The sequence below is a fragment of the Meriones unguiculatus genome, chromosome 7 (genome assembly GCF_030254825.1).
Source record: "Meriones unguiculatus strain TT.TT164.6M chromosome 7, Bangor_MerUng_6.1, whole genome shotgun sequence".
Taxonomy (NCBI): Eukaryota; Metazoa; Chordata; class Mammalia; order Rodentia; family Muridae; genus Meriones; species Meriones unguiculatus.
In genome coordinates, this window is record NC_083355.1 from 82,277,599 (window position 1) to 82,300,350 (window position 22,752).

General features: G+C 40.9%; 1 long non-coding RNA gene across 1 annotated transcript; it reads left to right on the plus strand.

Moving 5' to 3' along the window:
• Nucleotides 1–248: 248 nt before the first annotated feature.
• On the plus strand, nt 249–9,990 carry LOC132655435 (uncharacterized). The gene is made up of 3 exons (XR_009593246.1): nt 249–359; nt 1,290–1,343; nt 9,891–9,990. It is a non-coding gene; the product is annotated as an uncharacterized LOC132655435 (long non-coding RNA).
• Nucleotides 9,991–22,752: the final 12,762 nt, after the last annotated feature.

The following is a 22,752-nucleotide window of genomic DNA, read 5'->3' on the forward strand; positions in this document are numbered from 1 at the left end:
TCTACCCAGTCTCAGCTCTTAAGCTTCTGCTCCGAATCAATCTCTTCACTCTTCCTCCCCCACTCCTTCTTCTCTGTATACTTAGCACACTCTTGTGCCCTCAGCATCCCCCACACCTTCCTCCAGCACCTGCCACATTCCTTCAGCTCATAGGCTAGGTGTCCTCGGAGAGTTCTCTTTGTTCTGTCCAAGACGTGGCAAAAACAAAAACAAACAAACAAAACCTTTCTGCATCTTCTCTTACAGCTACCCTGTGCTTTCTTTACTGCAACATTTACTTCCCTGTTGATGAGAAGAGGCTGCTGAGACCTTGCATGCCTCCTGAGAAATGCTATTGCCCCTGTGACAAAGAAGCATCTGTAAGTAGGGGATGACCAAGACAGGAAACACTAGAAAACAAGAAAGTGTAGGCTAGATTTCAGCCTCTATTCATACTTCCATGGGTGTCCTCAAGGAAGAAGAATGGAGGTTTACAAGCTGAAAGAACTAAAAAAAAAAAAAAAAAAAAAAAAGGCAAATCAGAAGAATAGGAAAGTTTGTGGTGGGTGACACAATTTGAACTTAACCAAAAGAAAAGATAAAGCAAGTGACAGAGGCCTCACTTTGGAAGTCTGGGCTCTGCTCTGTAGACAATGACAGGCATGTTTCAGGTAAGGGAGTGGCATAGCATCCTAAAAGAAATCCGGTGCAGAAGTGAGATACAAGATGGCTGGGGAGAGGAAAGCCAGGATTAGGCAAACTAGGTAACATACCCTTTGCAGGTGAAGAGCTGATGTTCTGAGACACTAAATGGTTCCCCTTCCCTGTACACTGGAGGCTGCGAGCACCATCTCCCATGTAACACTCCTCATCACAGCCCGTCTCTTCCCGGCTTTGAGGTCTGAGTCCTAGAACATCGAGGGAATGGAAACACAATGAAAAAAGTGTTGTTTCAAGGGCTGTGTGCATTCGTACCCAGCGCTGGAGATTGCTCTTAGTACTTTGCATGCATTTCCTCGTTTCATCACAATAGAGTGAAATTAAATTTAATTCTACAAATGTTTATTGTACACTGGGCACCACAGTACGTATTTACCAAAGATGAAACTGAGGCAGAGAGTAATTAAGTAACTGACAGAAGGTCACAGATGTGGTTTGTGGCAATAGCCAACATTATCTACCCACGTACTTTGTTTTCTGAGCCCAAAGTAGCCATTCTGTTTAATTGATTGCTGCCCTGTGTAGTCAATGAAAACAACTGGGAAAACAAGAACTGGCCAGATTACATATCCCACCTCTGTTCTATACAGGAAAAGGAAGTCCTCTTGCTAGAGGAAAAGAGACAAATTGGAGCCAAGGTAAAGGTAAGAAGAATGGGGTGTGGTGATGCATGCCCTTAACTTCAGCGTTCGGGAGGCTGGGGCAGGAAGATGATGAGTTTGAGGTCAGCCTGGGCTATATATTAAAAAAAAAGAGAGAGAGAATTTCTCCATCTCCATGTGAATCTGTTAGAAAGACCTGGAACTTTGAGAGAAATAGAAAAGCCCACACACAACATTTTAGGGAGAAAAATGTTCAAGTCATAGCAATATTCTAAATAAATTTTAAAGAAAGTGTTCTTCTAGTATTCAAAACCTATTACCCATCAACAATAAAGTTGCCCCTGCCAGAGTTAATTTCTAACATACATCACCATTGCTGTATTTTTTAAATTGTGGTACATGGAAATATCAACCAGCATTCATGTTAGAATGGTTATCACCAGCTATTACCAGCGGTTGGCTACAGACCTTGAAGTTTAGAAACGTCAATGAAAGTACCCTGTGAGAATCACAGAGCCAGATAAAATGTGGAGAAGTGTTGCATATTTTATGTATTACTTGAAAATTATGTGCTAGGCATATTTTAATCAGAATTTATGATAAATTCAAATATGTGCATGGGGAGGATAGAGAGATATGCATTCTCTTGAGAAGCAACCATCAGGTACTTATCTATACATCACTGTCCCAATTCCTCACTTCTGAACTTAGCTAGCCCAATGCAAAAAGAAATTTCTCCAGTGCCGTGTTAGATGTCTTAACTATAAAAACAATTTAAGAAAGAAAGAATGAAAGAAAGAAAGAAAGAAAGAAAGAAAGAAAGGAAGGAAGGAAGGAAGGAAGGAAGGAAGGAAGGAAGGGAAGGAAGGAAGGAAAGAAAAGAAGGAAGGAAGGTTTTCTCTTGGTTCACAATTATAGGTGTTTCAATCTTGGATGAATCAACGCCATTGGTTTTGGGCCTGGAGCAAGGCAGTATACTGTGGCTGAGAGCTAGTGATTGAGCAGAGATGTTCATTGACTGGGGGCAGGGGGGAAAGATGCTGGAGCTCTAGGATCCCTGTTCCCTCCTTACCACTAATGACCAGAAGACTTCCTTATAGGTCACCCACGTTAAAGTTGCCACCACCCCCTAAGAAGGCCAATCCAGAAGCTGTAGTTTTAACACAGGGGCCTCTGGAGGATATTCCAGACTCAACCACTTAATGTCAGTTCAGAGAAAGACTTTGGCTTTGATCAGAGCTCTGGTCAACATTTATATCATGAATGGTTTCCCTGAGATAGAGAACACCACAGAAAACCACAAGTGATCAAAATTCTGAAAGCAAGTAATCATGCAGTACACATCCCCAACCGATACATCCAGACCACAGCTCCTGCACCTAAGGCTCAGAGAAAATCTTGGAAGATGGAACAGCTATAAGGTAAGAAACAGAAAAACAGGTAGTCTGCTGTGAGATTGTGTGTACTTAAATTGCCAGGGAAGCTACACACATGTAGTATTAACCACATGGCTGCCTGAAAGAGATGACGCCAATAAACATGCTAATACAGGAGGGGGAAATCCTATCGGACACGTTCCTAGACAAAATCTAGAGGCAACTAAGGAATGCAGAGGAAAGAAATACTCTTCCCCAAAGAGACCCCCAAATGCTTATCCAATACCAAGTGGTCATTCCTGAAATCATACATATGCAGGAAGTCACATGTATACAAGTAATATTGTAGGAACTGAGCAAATTGCATTTATATATTTAGAAATGAGTGTGTGTGTGTGTGTGTGTGTGTGTGTGTGTGTGTGTGTGTAACAGCAATTGCAGAAAAAGAGGCCATGAAGTTGAAAGAGAGCCAGGGGTAAGGTACGTAAGAAGGGTTGAGAGAGAAGAAAAGGGGAAAATAATTTGATTATATTTTAATTTCAATTTTTAAAATATATTAATACAAAGAAAGAATAGCTGCCCTGGAGACCCAATGCTGTAACGGGCCTGGTGTGGACCTGCATCGCACACTCCATCTTGACTGCTAGGCAAGACCACATTTGGTAGTCTCACTTTAGATACCGGCAAGTTTCCCGAAAGGAAGAAAGAGTTGCACACGACAGCCATCCACCAGTAAGGACCCAGGTAGTAGCAAAAACCCTCCATTACAGCAGGGACTCAGTGAATGGCAAGAGCCATTCATTACTGTAGGGGCTCAGCAAATTGGAGCATCTGTGATTTCTACTCTTTTTAAAACAGAATATATAGAAGAATAGCATTTTACTCACTGTGAGGTGCTAGATTAGATAATACTTAGTGCCTTTTCTAAGGCCACAACAGAATCCAAACCATCAGCTCTCCGCACAATCGTTCTTCACATCCAAGAACTTACTAAGTTTCTGTTCTGTTCAAGGAGCTGAGCCAGGCACTGTGGAACCTCCTCAGTTTACCCCTACCTTCTCTGCCACAAACATCATGTCCTAAATATTGTCCAGCTATATATATGATATATCCATATATACACACACACAGTTTCTATGACCTCAATTTCAATAGACTTATTGTAGCATGTTCAAAGCCCAAAAGGAAGAAGTACGAGAGTCCCAGTCATGCTTCACAGTATATTCACAAGGTGTTCAGGGGCCTGGGGGACCAGAGCTCCGGACATCAGCTTTCAACTTCCAGAAAAGTTCCATAGTTGTGAAATTCTAGTCATAACCTCGAAGGAAAGAAAATTGTACATTTAAAAAGTCATTCCAAAGAAGATTTTTTTTTATCACAAAAGATCATTATGTTGTATTCCATTTGCAGTAAAAAAGCCTGTTATAGCTTTAAAATTGGTCCGAAATGTCTCCCATTGTATTAACATCCTTTGCATGTGAATGTAATGAAGACTGTCCATAACAGACACCATTTGGGAGAAATAAAGCCAGTATCTTCTGTGACTGTAGAGTTCTTCAGGGCAAGAAAAATCCCACTTCGAAAAGTAAATATGCAAAAAAAGAGGTCGATCAGAGCTGGCTGCTGACTCAGAGAGTAAAAGCAACTGCCTTGCAAGCTTGACAATTTGAGTTGGATTCCTCCCATGTGGGAGGAAAGGACCCACTCTCAACCACGTGTTGTCCTCCGACCTTCACATATATCATAGCATGCACACACAGAAACAAACAAATAATTTTTTTAAGAAAAAGTAGATCGAAGAGAGTTGGGTTTATAAACAAGAGTCAGAAAAAAAGTATTGTTTTAAAGTATGTGTATGAACCTAAAAGAAAATGGACATGCAGTTAGAGAAGTTAAAGAAGTCGATGGTGTCACATCAGGAGGGAAAGAACAGTCTGAAATAGTCTACAGGACTCCTTGGCCCGAGCCAGAATCTGCTAGTTGGGTGGGGGAAAGTTCACATATTTTAGGAGCTATAAAGTAGTGAGGCTGGATCAGAGAAGGAGGAGAGAGAGATTCAATGTGATGCTGAGACTCCAAGCCAGGAGTTAGAGATTCTCTTCAAAGTCAAAGTCTGGGCAGGACAGAGGAGATAGGGAGAAAAGAACAAGCTGGAGATGGAACTTGGAAATAAAAGCAGCAGAGCCTCTGATGAAATCAAAAGCAGTGAGGAAAGTGAGGACGAGCGAGTCCCCCTGACTCCACCTGTCCGCTCCCCACTCCTGACTTCAGCAACTGAGGAATAATGTCACTGTTGTCGGTGGCGTGCAAATTGTGTTCCAGCAGAGACACCAAGAGCTGTGTTTTGACATGGCTGAGGCAGTTTGGTGTTTGAGTCTGAAGGTCAACAGATTGGCAGATAAATGTGCCTCAAAGGAGACAATTCTTCATTAACCATATAGTCTCAGTTCCACAGCTGCTACAAGCATGACTGAGTGCATGGCTACATATGTGCCCCATCTTTAGCAAGTAAAAATTACTTTTAAAAATACAGTAAATGAAGCAAACACAACAAGAGACCAAATCTTCACAGAATGTTTTACATTAGTAAGAAAAAAGAAACGATCCAAGCTCTTCATTCGTAGAAGCTGAGCTAAGTAAAATGAAATGGAATTCAACTACTTAAAACTGCTACTAAAAATCTGCATGTATTTTAATTTCTCACATGAAGCTATAGCTACAATAATTTATATTGGGAAAGAATCTTACTTTTTATGTGGTTTGCAGAATATCTATGATTAGCTGTATTTTTTATTTTGGATGAGTAAAGTTAATAAGCAAAAAGCAAGCCAACGTAAAGAATAAACAGGAAGGGATAGATAGATAAATAGATACATAGAGAGATTAGATAGATAAATGAAATAGAGAGATAATAGCTAGAAAGAAAGAAAGAGAAAGAAGATAGATAGATAGATAGATAGATAGATAGATAGATAGATAGATAGATAGATGATAGGTAGATATAGAGATAGATGATAGATACATAAATGATTGATAAATAGATGATAGATAGATAGATAGATAGATAGATAGATAGATAGATATGAGATAGATAGATAAATAGATGATAGATGGAGCAAAACATAATCAGAGAAGGTACTCCAAACATCCAGCAAAATATCAATGGGGAAACCCCTTTAAGGCAACCAGACAGAGTCACAGATAGAGTCCCAGGCAGTGTCCCTTAATCTGGCATTCACAGCATCCAATAGAAACAGACTAGGGAAGTTGAGGCAGTACACTGGAGTTCCCAGTTGAGCTTTCTCTCTATGGCTGAGCGTTCCATGGCTGCACTTGCTTCTTCGCTTTCCCAGGCACTTTTGCATTGTAGGGTAGACAATAGTACCATCTGGTGGACTACTTTGCTTTCTAGCTGTTCTTCAAGGGCACAATGGTTTTACTCCTAAGCTGTTTAATACTCTCCTCCCTGTCACAGAGTCGGGGAAGAGGGAGTGGCCCATCCTCAAACAAGCCATCTTGGAGGACATTTTAAAATAAACATGGTTGGCTATGCAACAGAGCAGGCAAAACCCCTATTCTAGAGCTCGCTTCTCTGTGGGCTCAAACCGTTCATGAAAATCCACCACTGTAATGTACATCACAGACACATGTGCTACAATGCACATGACATTTTGACCAATGAAGAATAAAACTGATAACAGTATTGAGATGACTAACTCAAAAATAACATATGCACAAACATTTGAATGGTGGTTCCTTGGGGAGGGTGTTCTGGGTAGATTTTGTTCTGTTTCATACTTTACTGCTTTACCAGATTGCTTTTACAGTTTGCACACATTTTTATATGTATATATTTTCACTTCCACTTTTATACTAGAAAAGAACAAAGGGAGCTATTTTTATAGGTAGAAGCAAACAAACAACAGACTGGAAACTTCAGGTGGTAGTCAAAGTCAGGCCAGCAGCCAGCTGCTCTGCTACAGCAGTGAGCAAAATATGCTTTGTGTTTATTCTTCAATTCCACAAACACTGCCCACACACCTACTCTGGACCAGGCTCTCCTTAGCTGATGAGAAAATACAAATGAATGCATTTTAGTTCCTAACTTGTAGAAGTACATAAGGAAGTACCCTGGCTTTAAAGAGTCATCTGTAGAAAACTGTATCAGTTTGCTAGGACTTCATTACAGAATTTCACAAATCGGGAGCCTTAGACAACACAAATGTATTTTCTCGTCATTCGTGAATCTGGGAGTCCAATATCAAGCTGTCTGGGCATTGAATTTGTTCTGATGCCTCTCTCTCTCACACTCTCTTTCTCTCTCTTTCTCTCTCTCTCTCTCTCTCTCTCTCTCTCTCTCTCTCTCTCTCTGGACTGCAGATAGCCACCACCTTGCTGTCTTCGCATGGTCTTTATTCTATACATAACTATGCCTCATTCTTTGTTTTTTATGGGAACGTTGGTTATAGAAGGTTAGGGCCACTCAACCTTAGGACTTCAGTCACAAGGAGAGAAAGATGATTGGTGGTGTTCACTGGAATTTTACCCTTTTATGTGGCATGGCTCTTTCTTTCTCAGTTAAACCTCTGGGGGAACACCCTCACAGGCATGCCCAGAGTTGTGGCTCCTAAGTAACTCTAGAATCCAAAATAACATGCCTCGCGTAGTGTCCCATGATTTTTTATTCCAGCACTTGGGAGGCAAAGACAGGCAGATCTCTGTAAGTCCGAGGTCACCCTAGTCTACATAGTGAGTTCCAGGACAGCCAAAGCTACATCAGGAGACCCTGCCTCAAAAACAAAAACACAAATACAAAATGACGATCACAATTAGCAGCTCCTCAAATCGCTGTGTTTGATGTGTCATGAAATAAGTCAGGTGTGTTGGTTAATTTTAGGTGATCTTGGCCTGAGCTAGAGTGATTTTGGAAGACAGACACTCATTTGGGAAAATGCCTTCATAAGAGTGGCCTGGAGACAAGCCTGTGGGGTATTTTTGTTGTTAATTGATATGGGAAGACTTCTCGGTGTGGGCAGTGCCACCCCTGGGCAGATGGTCCCGGGTGGTATAAAAAAGCAGACTGAGAAAGCCATAAGGAGCAATCCAGTAAGGAGCGCTTCTCCATGGCCTATGTATCAGCTCCTGCCTCCTGTCTTTAGCTCCTGCCCCGATTTCCCTCTGTGATGGAGTGTGGCCTAAGAACTGTAAGATGAAATAAACCTTTTCTTTCCCGAGTTGCTTTGGATCGTGGTGTTTTGTCACAGCTATAGAAACCTGAGCTTAGATACGAGGCTTAAATAAAATCAGAGGTTAAAATGCTGAGACCATTCACAATATATATCATAAAATTTACTCACTTTATTCAGGAGTACTCGAAATCCACTTGAATTTGATATGGAAAAAAAAAAAAACAGAAAATAGAACTTAAGGAGAGAAGGCAATGATTGAGAGTTCAGGGAGGAAACAGGCCCCTGTCCTAGAAATCTCACTAGGAACTGTTTTCGGAACTTCAGGAATGGGTCTCTTGAAGGCTTCCATATGGGCCTCATGAACCAATGACAAATGCAAGGCTGAGTATAGCAGTTCAGTTAAAATGATGCATACACTATAACAAGTTCATCAAAGCACAGGGTAAGGGTCCTGTCTTGTCCCTCTCCCACTACCTCTAGTCCCCTTCCTCTTCACGGCCAGCCCCCCACCCCCGCTCTTGTGGTGTGTATGTGTGTGTGTGTGTGTGTGTATGTGTTTGTATTGTGAATTTCATTAGGGCTGTTTACAGGATCGTGGGTACTTGACCAGAGGCTACACAGATAAAGAAAATGTCTATCCCACTAACAATTAACTGCCTATAAGTCATCAGGGAAGGACAGGCTCCCATGAGGTTCTCCTCATTCCATGTCTGAGTATCAACAGGCCCAATCTTGAGAAGATCTTCAGCAGGTAATCACAACCACCGTGAACCTTGGGCAAGATAAGGCAGATGTTTTATTTACGGCTTGACATTCAACAGACATATTCTCTGTGCTTTGACCAGTTATGAGCTTACAGCTAGCACTGGCCACCAAAAAAAGAAGTTTCTCAGACCGAAGGTGATAGAATCAATAACCTGTGGGCACAAACGTAGTTATTTAGAAGGCAATTTTATGAGCACATTATGTCTATCAGTAAAACAACAGCAACAGCAACAGCTTCCCCTACTTGGGCCTAGGACATCCCTAGCCATGACCTTTTGACCAGGTTTACAGCACCAGATGTGGACCCTCTCCTGTAAAACAGGCGTCAAACCCAATCAGAAGTCCTTTGGTTACTCCGTAACAGGCTTGCCGCTGTTGCCCTAGCGGGATCATCTTGCGTGGCTGGTCAATATTGGTGCGCTAAGTGTCCTTAGCTGAGTAAGACTGTCGATAATGATTCTCCAGCAGCGGCCGGCATGGCAACAGCTAGCCATACGGTGGCTGCCCATCAGGGAGGCAGCTTCCTGTCGACTTTCAGCTTGATTTCTTTATTTCCTGTAACCAAAGGATCTGGCAAGTTCAGGAACAGGGCCTTGCCATTCGGTTCGGTATATAACCGAGAGCAACAATATGGCCCGCACTGTTGGAGCATACTCGGGGTCTCCCTGACAGAGCGCCATAAGAAAGTAGCCCACTCCCGGCTCTCGGGTTTCAAATAACCTCCAGCTTCTAAAAGCATCTTTATCCACACGTAAAAGGTGCCGCCATGTTTGTTTGTTTTTTAATCGCCGTTGCTTCTGTGATAGTCAGAATACAAAAAAGAGAAGAATCATTACAAGGTTCCCTCTTCAAGGAATGAATGAATGAATGAATTCTCACAATATGCAAAGATTGTTTTTACAGAGCAATGGCCAAGGTTGGACAGGAATATAGATGATAGAGCTGGGGTGTAAAAGGAAGACCTTCCTACAGTGGGTTGGCACTGGGAGCCAAAGACCGAGTGAGCTAGGACGAAAGAGATATCACAGCAGAAGGCAGGGGAGGAAGAGAACAGTAAGAGTCTGTATATCAAGTGTTTGTTGTGTCGAGGGCAGGGTGTGGGCAGAATGGAGAAGGACAGGAATAAAATTGGGGACATTCAGTACATGATAGAGAGAAGCAGGGGGAAACTTTGACGGTGATTGGTATTTCACCTATTTTCAAGTAGAATTGTAAGCTATGTGGTGATTATAACTTTCCATATTATTTCTACTCTGAAGGAATTGATGCGGTAGTGAGACATAACCAGGTAACATACCCCAGCAGAAAGTGTGATACCATGGGAGACATCAGTGCTCTGTGCTCTAAGCTACGCTGCAGGTCACCAATCAAAGAGCATGTGCTTCCCTTCGCAAAAGAGGAGAGAGAGAAGGGCCATGCCATGCTCCTTTTCCACTTTGGGCTTTGGAAAGCAAACTGCAGAGTTTTGGAAAACATTGTTGAAGATGGAAGTTGTCGGGAATATTCAGCAATTACTGGAAGTTTTCAAATGCAAAGGCTTCTGCCAACCGTAAAAGTGTCTACCTCTGACATATTAGGTGGCAAAATAATCATTGGTTTACTTTAATTGCAGCAGAAATAGTCCAGTGTTAATCAGTCTGTGAAGGCCAGAGTTTAGGGGTGGGGGCAATATTGCAGAATAGAACCAGCACACTGCTTCCTGAGTTTGATCTCATGGAGTACCAGACCCTCTTCGTTACAATGCTCCAACCCACTCCTACAGTTTCCTGGTACAGATGATAGGATAACAATGGTGGATTTACAGAAACCAAAATTATTCTGTTGTGCCCACCGCCTCCACTGTTGAACAATGCCATGGTTATTGCAGCCACTAGCATTTAACAAAATTTCTCTTAGTGAGATTACAAATTCCCAGAAATAGCGAAAGCAAGTTTACACTGCTAATAAATGCCACTGGTGCATATTTTAAAACTATGATAATGCAGTCATAGAAGGTGGTCAGCTGGAAACTGTCAGAGCTTACGAAGTAAGTCAACCTTGCTTTGTCCCTGATTTCAGAAGATGTCCCACCATTCAATAAAGACATTTGCTCAACTATGTCCAAAGCAGCCTTATTTGTAATAGCCAGAATCTGGAAATGACCGAGATGTCCCTCAACGGAGGAATGGATACAGAAAGTGTGATACATCTACACAGTGGAATACTCAGCTATTAAAGACAAGGAAATCATAAAATTTGCAGGCAAATGGATGGACCTAGAAGAGATCAACCTGAGTGAGATAACATAGAAACAGAAAACCAGGCATGGTATAACAAGCGGAAATTAGCCATATAATATAGAACAGCCATCTACAGACCTAAAGAAGATAAACAATGAGGACCTGAGGGAGGAGGCTTACATCTCATTCAGAATGGCAAACAGGATAGACACCAGAAGTGATGGAAGAGAGGAAACTGGATGGGAGCCTACTATAGAGGGTCCTCTGAAATGATTCACCCAACGGGATCGAAGCAGATGCTGATTCTCTGGGCCGATCTTTGGGCAGAGCGCAGGGAGTCCTTTGGAAGAAGAGGGGGGTGGGAATAGAGGGACATGGAGGGGACAGGAGCCCCACAAGGAGACCAACAAAACTAAAAGATCTGAGCCCAGGGGCTCCTGCAGAGACTGATGCACCAACAGAGGACCATGCATGGAGAGGACCTAGACCCCCTGCTCAGATGTGGCCAGTTGGCAGCTCAGTCTCCAAGTGGATGTCTGAGAGAAGGGAGGAGGGGCTGCCTCTAGCATGAACTTGGTTGACTGCTCTCTGATCACTCGACCTTGTTGATGCAGCTTTGCCAGGCCATGGAGGAAGAGGATCCAGGCAATCCTGATGAGACTTAACAAGCTATGGGCAGATGGCAATAGTGGAGAACTCCCCCTTTCAGTGAACTAGGGGAAAGAGATGGGGGGGAAGAGGGAGGGAGGGTGTGACTAGAGGCAGTTAAGAAAGGGAGCTTCAGTCAGGATATATAATAAATAAATTGGGAAGAAAAACATAAAAAATAAAAATGTTTGAAAAAATAAATAAGTCAAAAATAGCACTCAATATTTTTACAATGTAAAGCAGCTTTCTAAGACCCCCAGCAACACCTCAGAACTACACTTAGAGTGGGAAGACAGGAAGCAGTGACGATGGTCGGCCAAGGAGCCAGGCCATGTTGCTGGCTAAGTAGCCACAGACATATTCTTGTCAGAAAAATTAAAATGATGGCATTGGGGCGCTGGAAAACCTGCTCATTCAGTAAAGCCTAAACACACGTGTCCCACTCCCCAGCACCCACATAAAAATCCAGAAATGGTAACACACACCTATTATTCCAGCATTAGGGAGGTACAGAATGGAAGGTCCCTGAGGCTTTCTAGCCAGCTGCTGTAGGTAATTGAGCGAGCTCCAAATTCAGTGACAGCCCCAGTCTAAAATAATATGGAGATCAATTGAAGAAGACAGCTGCTGATAACCTCTGGCCTCCATATCCATGCCCATGTACACACAAGCACACACACATACACATATTAATGCAACATACACACACACACACAAGTACTCGCTGCTATCAATGGCTCTTGGAATCTGGAGGATCTTTCACCAATGATCTTGGAAGGAAGCGCTGAAATCCTAACTCAATCATCTGGCAGTTGTGGTGTCTGCAACGCTCCGGAAGTGCATCCCTCGTATTGGCTGTTTCAACTACTGTATCTCAGACCTAAAGTCTCCTGCAGTTCCTATGGATATACAACAAATTACTCCCTGATTTGATCGCTTAAGACAATGCTTAAATTGCTTGCAGGTCTATAATCTTGAGCAGGGTTTAGCAATGCTTGCCACCCTCTCTTTGATTGGACCTCAGATAAGACAACCCGAAAGACAGGCTGGGAATCCTTCGAAAGTAACTCGCTGACTTTGGTGACCTAACCTGGGCAACTGGGAAAGGCAGGAGCATCTTGTGTGTGGTCGGGCTTCATCACAGCACAGCGAGAGAGGGAACCTGCTTTATTTCTTTACTCAGTTTCCTCGGCTGCTCAGCCTTCCAGAACACACATTCCAGATTTTAATCTTAAACCAGAAACCTTGAAACAAATGTAAAGTGGTCGTCTTTGTAGCAAAGTGACCATGGTTAGCACTAAAGTACATATCTCAAAAATCACTAAAGAGAGAATTTGAAGTACACTCACCTCAAAGGAATAAAACTATTTTAGGTGTTCGATGTTAACTGGTCCAGTTTGATCATTCTATAATACCTAAATGTATCAAATCATCACATCATGCCCCATAAGTATATTTAGTTATTGCTTATTAAATAAATAAATAAATTACCCCCATCACCCAAAAAAAGAAAGCCCTGTGGATAAGACTGCTTAATTTGTTTTAGTATTTTACAATATTTGAGTAATGGAGGACAGAATCCTCTGCTGAGCTATACGACATAATTAGTTTTATACAGATTTAGCTACTGGTTACGTTGAAGAAAGAGCATATTACAGAAAAGAGAAGTTTGTTAAATTTGTTCTTTCTTCTGCAAACTGTATTATGATTAGACTTGATTGACAAGAGTATTTAAACCTAGAAACAAAACCTGTTTGAAGATACTCTGTCAGCATTTGCACAGAACCACGTTTGTTTTAATATGGAAGATACACAACCATTGAAAATACTCGCATTTAACATTTTATTTGTACATAAATTCGTTAGAAGAATGAAGTTCTCTTTTGGTTTATTGTTTTCATGTACTGTTCCTTTATCTTAAGTTTGGTAAACAGAAGCACTCTCACAGCTGCTTTGAATTAATTAAAATTTCAAGAACGCCAGGAAAGAATAATTATTCTTCCTTCCTTTCTTTCATAAGAGTAAAGGAGGCAGGGAATCCTACTGGCCATTCCAGGAAATACAAAGATATTTTGAGCATGAAGGTCTCCCCAACAATTTCATTATTATAAATGTGAGGCCTGATTCAGAACAGGCAAAATCAAAGGGACTCCACAGACCAGACAAGGACACAATATCCAAAAACAAGAAATCATTACAGGCAACGTATTTAAATAAACAACCGTGATGATCAACCTCCTTGGCTTTTTGAAGGTACTTCTTTTTTAAAAGACAATTTCAACATTCAAAAGGCAGAATTAGCAGTGCGGTTCATTAATAAAAAGAAATGTGTCGTCCTGGCTTAAAGCAATTTGCTACGCAAAAGAGCACCCAAACCATCCATCAACTGCTCGTCTCAGCCTTCCGAGTAGAGCCCACATGACACCGTGCAGCAGATGATTTGTAAGCTGCTCCTCCTTTACACGGAAGTCAATACAAGTTTGTCAAAACTTTTGACACATTGCCTTGCTTTTCAACCCATTACGAATCTATGTCATGGAGGGCCTCGAGTCTCCCTCTTAAAAAGTTATCAAGGCTCTACCCAGCAGTGTATCAAAGAAGACACTGAGGCTCATAGACAAACTTTGGCCAGAGTGGAGGGAATCTTATGAAAGAAGGGGAAGATAGAAAGACCTGGAGGGGGCAGGAGCTCCACAAGCAGAGCAACAGAACCAAAAAAATCTAGGCACAGGCGTCTTTTCTGAGACTGATACTCCAACCAAGGACTATGCATGGAGACAACCTAGAACCCCTGCTCAGATGGCAGCTCAGTGTCTAAGGGGGTACCCTAGTAATGGGAACGGGGACTGTCTCTGACATGAACTCAGTGGCTGGTTCTTTGATCACCTCCACATGAGCGGGGAGCAGCCTTTCTAGGCCACAGGAGAGCACAATGAAGCCAGTTCTGATAAGACCTGATAAGCTAGGGTCAGATGGAAGGGGAGGAGGACCTCCCCTATCAGTGGACTGTAGGAGGGGCATGGGAGGAGCAGAGGAAAGGAGGGTGAGGTTGGGTGGGGACAAGGGAGGGGGCTACAGCTGGGATAAAAAGTGAGTAAACTGTAATTAATATGTACATAATTTAAATTTAAATTTTAAAAAAGTCATCAGGACACTCATGTGTTTCCAAGATTTCCCAAGGAAATGCTAACAGATAAGCATCCAATAGGACAGAAAGATGAAAAGACAGTGTCATGAGACAGAGGGAACCCGGGGAACTTAACTTTCATTTGACATGCACCAACCACCTGATGGAGTTCATTATACTAAAGAATAAAGAAGAAAAAGCATTGATATGATCATCACTGAAATCAACATAGAAAAAAAAGAAAACAAAATTCAACAGCCAGGGAAAAAAAGTTTGTGAATTAGAAAGAAGAAAAATTTTAACATATTGAGTAACTAAGAGGGACTTAGATATATCATCCTGCATATCTGTAAAATATTGAACATTTTGTTCCACAGGGAACAAAGGATAAGACAAGTGTGTCCTCTCTCATCACTGCATTGTATGGAGGAGTTAACCAGTGAGGACAGATATGAATGGCACAGGTAAGACTGGAATGGAAGAAGTCATCACGTTCTTATTGCATTGCTGTGACCAAGACGGAATCAGCATGGGGAAATGAGTTCATTTTGGCTCATGATTTCGAGAGTGTCGGTTCATCATAGCAGGAAAGCATGTTGGGGCTCATGGCAGTGGAAGGGTGTGGCAGAGTAGTTCATGCATGTGCAGACAGATAAGAAACTAAGAACCCAAGAGAAGGACCAGGAGTGGGCTTAACCTTCCAAGGCCTGCCTCTACCAGCCTACTTTTGCAAGCCAGATCCCATCTCCTAATGGCACCTTATCATTCAAAAGAGGAGTGTATGCTGGGGGCCATTTAACACATGAGCCTTGGGGGGTAATCCAGAATCAAATCATAACACAATTTAAAAAAAAAAAAGTTTCTCTTCAAGACTGCAGGACAGTTTGGATACAAAAATGCTAATGATTGTTCGATCCTTATATTCTCAGAATAGAAAGTCAATGTACATGAAAATGAATGCATTAGCAGTGATCCATTGGAAGATGTTTTTATATCATTTACAACATCAAAAATAGTAAAAAAATAAATAAATAAAAAATAGGCACGAACAGGTGCAATACTCATAATAACACTATAATGATACCAACTCTAAGTAGCACTAAATAAATGGAGCAATATGAAGTGTGTGCGCACTGGCAGACTGGTAATGACATTCACAAATATGCTAATTACCTAGCAATTCCCCATAATTTCTATCATAATCTCAGAAAGCATTTTAAAGAGCTGAGGGAGTCCTTCTAAAGTTTATGTGAAACCGTAAAGAATTTCAAATACCTGAACTTATCTTGAAAAGAAACAATTAAGGTGAAGAGCTCAAACTATATAAAATGAAGATCTACTGTAGTCAAACTATCAAGACTGATATTGAAACATAAACCAATAGATGACTACAAATATTGTGGTGGTTTGAATAGGTTTGGCCCATATAGACTCAGTCTGAATGCTTGGTCCATAGGGCGGAGCACTATTAAGAGGTGTGGCCTTGTTGGAGTAGGTGTGACCTTGTTGAAGGAGGTGTGTCACTGTGTGGGTGGTCTTTGAGGTCTCCTGCTCTCAGGCTACACCCACTATGGAACCCAGATGCCTCCTTGCTGCCTGTGCATCAAGATGTAGAACTCTCAGCTCCTGCAGGGCCATGTCTGCCTGCATGCTTACAGGCTTTTTGCCGTGATGATAATGGACAGAACTTCTGAGACTGTCAGCCAGCCCCAATTCAATGTTTTCCTTTATAAGAGTTGTCGTGACCATGGTGTCTCTTCACAGCAATAAAACCCTAACCAAGACAAATACAGATGATATAAATAGGCCCCAAATTGTATGATCATTTGATTTTTCAGCCACAATCTGAAGTAAGGCAATGAGAAAAAAAAAAAAAAGATTTTATCAAATTGTGTATGTGTGTATCCATACCCCTATAAAACTTAGCCCTCAACCCACACCCCAAATTTACCTTGAAATGAAACACGGCTTAAGAACAAAGTGCTGCTAAAGAAAACAAATAGGAAACTTATTTGACCTATAAAATCAAGCAGAAGTTTCTCTGACAAAAAAGTTGTGATAAAAAATAATGTTAAATTTGATTTTACTGGGAACAGGAGAGATGGCTCAGTAATGAAGTGCACTTACTTTTCTTGCAGACAGCCAAACTTCCATTCTTAACACCCACATTGAGAGAATTACAACTGTCTGTAGCACCAACAGATCTGGCACTTCTTCTGACCTGTACCTAGATGTGTCTACATATAAACACACAACATGATCATGATGATGATGACACCAAACTAACCCAGAGCACAGGATGTTCTAGCTGGCTGGGCCTTGAAGTTGGATATGGCGTGGGGACTCTGAGATAAGAAATAAATCGTTTTTAAAGTCACTATCAAAATTAAAACTACTCATTAGGTTCTATTGATAAAATGATTAGGCACACCACTTAACAGAGGAGATATCTTATGTACTTAGTTTATATAAAAACCTTCTAATTTCAATGAACTTTATGTAAGTATAGATATGGCCTCACGGGGGACATTTAAATTTAAGTCATAATATAGATAAACAAAAACACATCCTTTCAAAACTTGTGAGATATCCCAAAAAATAATGCCAAGGAAAGGAAATTATAACTATAGAGATTACTTTTTAAAAAATAAGGTAGGAAAGTTAACAGCATAACTTTGCGATTTAAGGGATTGTAAAATAAAAACAGATTAAATTGAAAGCTAGCTGAGAGAAGGAACTAGTAAAGATTGGAACAAAGACAGGTGAACTAGAGAAAATCAATTAAACAAAAAGGTTGTTGTTTGAGAAGATCAATGCAACTGTCACATCTTTAGCTAGCTAGAATAAGTTTTAAAAAAAGATAAATTACCCAACTGTGAAAGATGGAACATTATGACTAACTCTACTGAAGTAAGGAGAATTATAAGAGGGTACTGTGAACGATTGTATAGCAACAAACTGAAAAAAAAAAAACTATATGAAGTGAATAAATTTCTAGAAACCAGACTTGATTTTCAAAAGTAATTCATGAAGAAACTGAGAATGTGAACAGACCCAGGAAAGAAACCACACCAATAAAAAAATCCCCCTACAAAGAATTGTCTTATACTTGATAGCTTCAGTGATGAATCTTGCCAAGCATTTTGTGAACACAAATCCTGCTCAAAATTTTCCAGAACACTGAGCAGGAAGGCTCCTTTCTAATTCATTCTAAAAGACCTGTGATGCCTTAATATCAAAGAGGGGTGAAAATACTATGAAAAAAAGATCCAACAAATATTTCTTGTTGTGGAATGATACATGAGTCTCTAGGGTTTCTCTACCCTGGCTAGTTCACACATAATTGACACAGAGACTTCTTGGATTTAGAAAAGTTTTAAAGCACAATTACTGGTCAGGTATTAACCATCTAAACTGTTTTGCCATTTCCCAGAGTAACACTCCATGTAACTTGCCGTACTTATTTCTGTCTGGGCTGCTTCTGTTCTATCAGGCCAGCCCTCATGGCCATGTGTTCATGGTTCATTCTGCGCAATGGCAACTTTTTTCTCTCTGGCTTCCTCTTCTCCTACTGCATCTTCTGATTTCTCTGTCTCCTCCTTCCCTAGCCCCTGGCCTCATGGTCCCTCTGGGACCCCAAGCCTGTGAACCTAAGCTCCGCTTACCTCTCTTCTGCCCAGTTAAGGGCTTCAGCAACTTTATTAACCAATCAAGTTTAAATTAGGTGGAGCAAGGTTTACACAGCAAAGACAGGTGTATGTGAGAATGTGCTCCTCTGGGTTGCCACTAGATCTTGGGAGCCAGTAACTAACATTAGAATACAAAGCACCAGACCAACCCCCAACAATCCCTTAGAAACATGGTTGCAAAAATCTTTAGCAAATTGAATTCAGCACCGTATTAAAACAATCTCACACCATAGGCAAATATAACTTATCCACAGGATGCAAGCAAAATTCAATTTATGAGAGTCAATCGATATAATACACTATATTAGCAAGAGAAAAAACATGATCACCCCAACTGATGCAATTAAAAATGACTCAATTCAATAATCTCCCATGATAAATAATCAACAAACTAGTGATCGAAAGAAATCAGATTGACTTATAAATGATATATATGAGAAATGCACTATGCACCTTGAACTGAATGGTGAGAGATAACAGCTGTTTCTTTAGGAAGAGGAACAGGGCAAGGATGCTCATTTTTTTACCACTTTTGTTCCTTACGATATTAAAATTCTAGCCAGAGCAATTCATCAGATTCAAGAAAAGAAATACAAGGCTTTCAAACTGGAATGAAGGAAATAAAATTATCTCTGTTTACTGATAATAGCTCACACATAGAAAACGAAAAAAAAAAACAAACATCAGAACTAGTCAATGAACTCAGCAAAAAAGCAAGATACAAAGTCAGCACAAAAAATGTTATATCACTAGCTTCTAACAACGAACAAACTGAAAAAGAAATTAAGAAATCATGTGTAGTTACAGTAGTGTCAAATATAATGCACCTGGAAATCTACTTAACCAAAGAAGGAGATCATTTATGCAATGAAAGCTAGAAAATGTTTCTGGGGGAAAAAAGTTAAATGTGTCATAAATAAATGAAGTTACTGGTACATTATAAACAATGAAGTTAGTGATACATTAGAGTTGGGTAGGTAGGTAGGATAGGGTAATAGTGAATGTCCAGGAAATTCCATGGATGTGATAAAAATATTTACTGCAGTGATGTACACATGTATCTGTGAACAGTTTAAAACTCTTGATTTGAACTCTTATGAAGCTAGTAGTGGCAATATTTACCTTCATAAACATTTTTTCCATTAAGTCCTTTCTCTTCTATAGCCATTGGCTATTCATTTATATATTAGGCCTATGACCTAGAAGTAGACTGTTGGGTTTAAACAGGTTGTAATGTAAGGAGAGAACTCTCTTGAGAAAAACTTGCCAGGGTGCCCTTATGGAAGAAGGAACGGTTAAGAAAAGCTCAAGCTTGGCCTGATCTGTGGGCAGTCTGGAATCTAAGTTACCCCTGGAGAATCATTCCCTACCTTGAATCAAGGCCTGCTCTCATAAGCCCCACATTAGTAAATCTTTGGCTTCAGACACTCTCAGAATTTGGAGTTGGATGCAAGCAGGTTCCTATTGGCTGAGACCCATTTTTAACTGGTGAAAGGGTAGCAGCTCTAAGTCATGGCAGCCAAGACATAACAGCCAGGCAATGGGCACACTCATCTTCCCAGAGGGCACTGGGCAAGACAACACAACAAATTTACTAGATATTTGGTGGAACACTTTTGGAGGCTGGCAACCATTTAGCTAAAATAACTCAGTAATTTGTGGCACATAATCACAGTGACGACATTCAGTAGCCACCCCCCCCCCCAAAAGATGGGGAAGGTCCTGCTTCCTGACTATACCAAGGCACTACAAACGTGCTTTTAAATATCACTCAGGAAAAAAATTAATGAATTGATTTTTAGAAACAGTGTAAAGTGAAAAGACTACAAGTGTATGAACGGATTAATTTTGTTTTTTTGAGAAGGTAGCAATTTGTATATTTTAACTACTCTTCTTCCACTGGGGAAGGAGATATATATATATATATATATATATATATATATATATATATATAGTGATTACTGCTCAGTGGCAGGATTGTAGCTATTTTAGTTTCTGTAGTTTGCTTATTGGTTTTTTTTTTTTTCTGTAGTACCTTCATGAAGAAAAAAACAATTTCACATATGCTACACCAAAAATTCTCAAGTTTTGAACAGAAATAGCATGCCCATGATGGAATGAATGGAGACTGAAGAAACTTCAAGAAAAAAAAAAAAAAGCTGTTCTGAGGGAGGCTGCCAGCCCTGTGTGTGGTCCTCTATTTTCCACACCAGTTTTGTCTCCTCGTGATAATTCCAAGGTGACTGAGATCTTGAAGTTCAGTTCCTTTTCCAAAATAATTTCACTTACTAGCTCAAGTGGCCAATCACATCTGCCATTTCTTGGCCACCAACGTGAAGAGACTGCAAAGGCTTCCGGGGACGCTTCTAGGAATGAAAATAGTCTCTCTACACTGGACTCTTTCCTCAGAAGAAGCCTCCCGTGAATCTGATCACCAGTGTGGCCAGCACTGTTTAGCACACTGAGCGCTTTCGGTAAATACGTGAATGGAAGAGTTAACAAATCACTCTCAAATCCTATCCCCACAGGAGGTGTTCAAGCTATTTGAGACACAGACACAGAAGTGGAGAGCTACAGCTTGGCCTGAGGTGAGGGAGCCTATAGGGCTGGGCCCTACATCTATAGACACCAATGTGATCTCCTGGTGAACTGTGTTACAATCTAACTGTTGGTAGAGCTCCAGGTGATGTCTCTTACCTCTTACAGAATCAAGTCGTGAACTGCTTGGCATGTGGGGGGAAAGCCCACACATACCTTGTCTCAGGAGTTTATTACACCAGCTGTTAGACGGCAGAGGAAAGAAAATGTGTTTCTTGGTTTATATATTTCTCTGGCCCAACATGTAAATTCAAAGCTAAGTCTTGTCACCAATTATTCTATTTACTGTAAACCTCTAAGTTGCTAAGCTTCCTGTTGGATTTGGTTCACCTGTTTTGTTAATTTGTTTTTTTCGTTTGCAGGGTGAGGATGCTAACGGTGTTGCCTTATAATACCATGCTACGGGTCAGACCGCAAAACGTCACTAAAACACCAAGCACAGGGCCTTGCACAGCAGACACACTATAAATGTTAGACCCTTCATCTAAAGATAAAAGGTTCTAGAAGACAGGAATTATTTTAGGTAGGTAGACAACCAGCTGGCATTTGAAGAAAGACACTGAAAGGCATATTAAGAAAAAAAAAACATAGAGCAGGTGTCTGGAAAGATACATAGAATATTTAGAAACACAGAATAAAGTGATGTGAAATTGAAATGACCCTCGGCTCTCTTCCTGTGAAAGTGAATTATAAGTTTCAGCTTGAAATGCATCTTTCTTAGGAATTTGTCTCTGAGGGATTTTGCTTTAAGACCTGTATTTAAAGAGGTCATTTTTCATCAACTTGACACTTGCAGCATATACATCTCTTAAATTCAAACAGAAACACAAGGAATTTCTCTTTCAATATTGCCTACAAAGAGATTAAAGAGAAGTCTTTCTGCAAAGTCACAATATGGAAGATACAGTGAAGAAAGATTGTGGTGGTCCTGGTAGGTGGTTCATTTTTTCAGTTAGGTTCAGAGGACCCAATAAGTCGTTAGTCTAGGCTCCAGGCTCATGTGAATTTTGTTGCACTCCAGATAGAGCAAACTTAAATCAACTCAGGCAGATGGAACCTTCATCATTACAAAAACCCACTGCCCCAGCCTTCAGGCCTTTTCAAGTCTAAACCCCAACAGCACACATGAAACAAGCTCCTGGAAAATGGTGACATCAACTGAACACAATACAGAAAAAAAAAAAAAAGTGGTAGAGCTATCTTCTTAAAAGTCCTTATTCCTGCTAATAAATTCAAAGAGTGAATGAAATCAAACCTTCTGGGAGGGTGACTGACATTAGTTCAGTGTGCCTTCCCTAGAAGTCTGGCTGCAGGGAAGGAAGAATGTGAGAATGTGCGACAGGAAAGGACCCCATGAATAAGGGCAGACTTGACGGGGCACACCTGTGATCCCAGCTACTTGGAGGGCTGAGCCACAAAGATGGAAGTGAAGGGAGGCTAGAAAACTGTCAGTAGTCCTAATGTCTCAGGTCCAAGCTGGAATCCTGACGCTAGGATAAGCTAAGTAAGTAAGGTAGATTTCACGCACAATTAATTAATTAGTTAATGAATTAGCATGAAGATCACCTACTTAATTCTCGAGGACTTGAGCATCCTGAGGGACTCGGACGACAGAGGCTACCCTGGGTAAGTAAATAGAGAGACGACATTTTTTCCCCTCAGACCCTTCATCCATACATCCCTGAAAAGGAAGAAGGAGCTTTAATCACAGGGACTCTTGATACAAAAAAATAAGTCTGGACTTCGTTGTGTAGACAGGCCTGCAGGTTGAGGTAAGAGGGTCACAAGTTCAAGGTCTGCCTAGGCAACCTAAGTAAGATATAGTCTCAAAATAAAGGGT